The sequence below is a fragment of the Bos mutus genome, chromosome 4, assembly GCF_027580195.1.
Source record: "Bos mutus isolate GX-2022 chromosome 4, NWIPB_WYAK_1.1, whole genome shotgun sequence".
Taxonomy (NCBI): Eukaryota; Metazoa; Chordata; class Mammalia; order Artiodactyla; family Bovidae; genus Bos; species Bos mutus.
Window position 1 is genome coordinate 57,479,991 of NC_091620.1, and position 4,994 is coordinate 57,484,984.

At 38.9% G+C, this 4,994-nt stretch overlaps 1 non-coding gene across 1 annotated transcript; it reads right to left on the minus strand.

Moving 5' to 3' along the window:
• Positions 1 to 2,825: 2,825 nt before the first annotated feature.
• Positions 2,826 to 2,932, minus strand: LOC138987715 (U6 spliceosomal RNA). The gene has a single exon (XR_011464094.1). It is a non-coding gene; the product is annotated as a U6 spliceosomal RNA (small nuclear RNA).
• Positions 2,933 to 4,994: the final 2,062 nt, after the last annotated feature.

The window sequence follows — 4,994 nt, forward strand, 5'->3', positions numbered from 1 at the left end:
GAGACGCAGCCCTTCCCCATCCCCACCCCCACCACTCACTGTAGGAAGAGCAGCGTAACTTGTTCTGGGAAACAACAATGGACAATCCTTAAGGAACCATGCAAATAAACAGTGCTGGTGTCACTCGGCGGTCTGAGGACAAAGCGAGGTATGGGTAGTACCGGAGAAGACATTTACAAGGATTTCCTGTTCTCTGCTGAGCCATTTTCAACCTGCTGAAGCCCTCAAAGGGTTTAAGGCTTGGGCTGGAGAACAGCATAAGAATGAGCATCAAAAGTCTAGGCTTCTGAGCCTTTTGCTCAGATTTGGAAATCTTCCTAAAACAGGGAACTTTAATAGCATAGGATTAAGAGCTAGGGCTTGAGAGTCAGACATTCTGGCTTCAGATTTTGATCTCACTAAATAGCTGTGCAAACTTGGAAAACGTGATTAACTTCTCTAAATCATTTCCTCATCTACAAAGTGGACTCATCATAACATTTATCAGAATGAATTAGGATTAGGTTGATCTGCAAGTCCTGGGAAACCCAAGAAAACAGTGGTTTTATTGAGATAGAAGTCTATTTCTCTCTCATAACACAGCAATCCAGGCCAGGTATGGAGATTCCACATGATCACACCATTTTTAAAGGTGACTTTAATATCTATGCCAAATGAATGCTACAGCTCCAGTCCTCACTCACATATTCCATGAGGAAGCAGGCAAGAAGGGAATGGCCTTCCCCTTTATAGGCCTGTCCCATAAATTACACAGCTCTCTTACTTTCTTTTGTCTCAGACTTAATCACACAGCCACACCAGGTTGCAAGAGAGTCTGGGAAATGTGGTCTATATTCTGGATGGCCATGTCCCCAGCTGCAGTTTGGAAAGTCTGTTACTGAGAGGAAAGAAGGATATTGGGAGATGCATAGGATTCTCCGCTACCCAACCTACCAGGGTATGTGCGGATTCAGATAGTACTGGTAAAGTGCTTTGCCCAGAGGCCAGGCCAAAGGAAGTGCTCCAAGAATGTTCAGAATCGCCGCCATCCCTCACTCCACCCAAAGCACCCAGGTTCATTTGCTGGTTCCTGGGAGGGTGCTGCACCCGCTAGATAGGAGGTGGAGCAATGTATGTAAAGATGCTGCCTGTGGAGCATGGAGAGTGCAGGGGGCTGTGGAGGGGCAGGGCTGGGGCTATGGTGAAATGAAGGAGGCACTCACCTTTGGTGCAAAATTTAGGAAGGTGTGTGTTGCCAAAATTCTCAGTACTCAATAATAATAATACTTTAATATTTTAAAAAGCCAGAATTAATGCAAAAAATCTACAGTGGACAGAAATAAAGATGGGACCCAGCTCTATACTTCAGCAACTCGCTTTACCTGCTTCACCTAATCCTAGACCTGTCAGATCCTGTTCTTCCTGGCAGCCTTTTCTCAGGCCTGAAAGAATTAGTGCAGTGTTAAGGGGATTTGTTTAAAACCTGGGGGATGTATCTGCAATAATTAAATGGGATCCAACAAAGTATAAACTCTCTGAGGTACATGGATGTCTTTATATGTTTAAAAAGAAACAATAGTCCTTTTAAAATTTATAAAATCCATACTACCTAAATCACAAGAAAGAAAATGGAAAGCACTTAAAATTGTACCACTAAGAAAACCTTAATTAATATTTTAATGTCAATCTTTCCAAATTTTTAAGTGGTATATTTATATATATACACACACACATATAAATATATATATATGTATACATTTAAAATGAAATCTCTCAGTATATAACACAATCTACCTTTTCATTTAACAATATTTCTGTATTACTATATGTTTTTCTACAATATAATTTCTTTTTAAAATTTTTATTGAAATATAGTTGAAAAAAAAAGAAATATAGTTGATTTACAGTGTTGCATTAGTTTCTGCTGTACAGCAAAGCGCAGTAATACACTGTGCTTTGTAAAGCACTTTGCACTGCACGCAGTAATATACTTTGCTGAATATATATGTATTCTTTTTCACATTTTGCCATTATGATTTATCACAGGATATTAAATATAGTTTCCTGTGCTATATAGTAGAATCTGGTTGTTTATCCACTCTGTATCTAATAGTTTGTCCCTGCTAATCCCAAACTCCCAGTCCTTCCCTCCACCACCCCTACTCTACTCTCCCTTGGCAACCAGAAGTCTCTTCTCTGTGTCTCTGAGACTGTTTGTTTTGTAGACCTCTTCATTAGTGTTGTATTTTAGATTCCACATACAAGTGATAGCATGCGGTATTTGTCTTTCTTTTTCTGGTTTACTCTGATCATCTTTAGGTCCATCCACGTTGCTGCAAATGGCATGATTTCATTCTTTTTAGTGCTGAGTAATACTCCATTGTGTGTATACCACATTTTCTTTATCCACTTATCTGTTGATGGATGTTTAGGTTTCTTCCATCTCTTGGCTATTGTAAATAGTGCTACTATGAACATAGGGGTGTGTATATCTTTTCAAATTATAGATTTGCCTGGATAAATGCCAGGGGAGTGATTGCTGAATGGTATGGCAACTCAATTTGTTTTTGAAGAGCCTCCATAGTGTTTTCGATAGTGGCTGCACCAATTTACAATCCTACTAACAGTGCAGGAGGGTTCCCTTTTCTCCACACCCCTTCCAGCATTTGTTATTTGTAGACTTTTTAATGATGGCCATTCTGACTAATGTGAAGTGATACCTCACTGTAGTTTTGATATGCATTTCTCTGATAATTAGTGATGATTAACATCTTTTCATGCACCTCTTGTCCATCTGTATGTCTTCTTGGGAGAAATGTTTATTTAAGTCTTGTACCCATTTTTTCAGTATAATGGAATGCTCCATGAATCTGTTTGTCATTCTTGCACAGGGACCATGCTAATCTTTTCTGCATCATTCTAATTTTTTAGTATACATGCTGCTGAAGCAAGCACTACAATTTATGTTGTGTGTATGTACCAAATTTAGATTGTTTCCAATTTTTTTGCCCTTATAAATAGCTCTGAAGTATGTATCCTTATGGTTACATTCCTTTTGCAATTACCTGCTTATTTACTTCGTTGTTATTATTCAGTCACCAATTCATGTCTGACTCTTTGTGACCCCATCGGCTACAGCATGCCAGGCTTTCCTGTCTCTCACCATCTCCAGAAGTTTGCCCAGATTCATGTTCATTGAATTGGTGATGCCATCCAACCATCTCTTCCTCTGTAACTGTCTTCTCCTTCTGCCTTCAATCTTTTCCAGCATTAGGGTCTTTTCCAATGAGTCAGCTGTTCGCATCAGGTCACCAAAGTATTGCAACTTCAGCTTCAGCAAAATCCTTCCAAAGAGTATTCAGGGTTGATTTCTTTTAAGATTGGTTTGAGTCCAGGTTCAATGCATGAGGCAGGGTGCTCACGGCTGGTGCACTGGGATGACCCTGAGGGATGGGATGAGGAGGGAGGTAGGAGGGAGGGTCAGAATGGGAAACACATGTACACCCATGGCTGATTCATGTGAATGTATGGCAAAAACTACCACAATATTGTAAAGTAATTAGCCTCCAATTAAAAAAAAAAAAAAAAAAGATTGACTGGTTTGATCTCCCTGCTTTCCAAGGCGCTCTCAAGAGTCTTCTCCAGCATCACAGTTTAAAAACATCATTTCTTTGGTGCTCTGCCTTCTTTATTGTCCAACTCTCACATCCGTACATGACCACTAGAAAGACTAGGAAAGTGAAAGTGAAAGTGGCTCAGTCATGACTGACTCTTTCCGACCCCATGGACTATAGAGTCCATGGAATTCTCTAGGCCAGAATACTGGAGTGGGTAGCCTTTCCCTTCTCCAGGGCATCTTCCCAACCCAGGGATTGAACCCAGGTCTCCTGCCTTGCAGGCGTGTTCTTTACCAGCTGAGCCACCAGGGAAGCCCAAGGAAGACTATAGCCTTGACTATACAGATCTTTGTCAGCAAAGTGATGCCTTTGCTTTTTAACACACTGTCTAGGTTTGTCATCTTTCCTGCCAAAAAGCAATCATCTTCTAATTTCATGGCTACAGTCACCAGCCACAGTGATTTTAGAGCCCAAGAAGAGGAGATGTATCACTACTTCCACTTTTCACCTTCTATTTGCCATGAAGTGATGGGACAGGATGTCATGGTCTTTGTTTTTTTAATATTGAGTTTTAAGCTGGCTTTTTCACTCTCTTCCTTCACCCTCATCAAGAGGCTCTTTAGTTCCTCTTCACTTCCTGCCATTAGAGTGGTATTTTATTTGGTATAAATTCCTAAAAAAGGAATTGCTAGTCAGCCCTCTTAAGACTGCCAAATAGCCTTCCAAAAATTTTCTACCAATTTATACTCCTTTTAGAAGTGTATGAGAGTCTGTGTTTCCCATGCCCTGACATCACTGAGAATAATCAATTTTTTAAATCTCTACTGATTTAACTAGTAACAAGTAAAAATAAAACTTTTATATTTACATGTCTTTAAATGCTAATGGAGGTCAAGATTTTTGCATTTTTATTACTATTTGCATTTTTTTAAATAAATTGCATGAAGAGGTAAGAACTATAATGGCAGAGACTTATAGCTTTCTGTTCATTTATGTCTTCCAAGCATCTACAACAGTGCCTGACAAAGAATAAGCACTCAATAAATATTTGTTGAATGAATGAAAGTGTTCAGCAATTTCTAAGAGTTCTTTATCAAAGGCATTAATATTTAAGGTAGGTTTCAAATATTTTTCTCCATTTATCATGTACCTGTCAGCTTTATCATATTCTTCCTGCTACATACAAGTTTATAAACTTCAGTGTTTTTCTTCTTGTTTTCTCTCTTTGTGTCAGGATATTACATGTACTGGGACTCTATTTGTGTGTGTATACATTTTTTTCTAACTTTTTTTTATGTTCTGAATCATGTGTACCTTATTTTACTCTATAGTGTACATGCTTTTAGTTTTTTCAGATAGGCAAATGTCTTCTGCAAAAAGTATCTTTTTCTTTTTGTC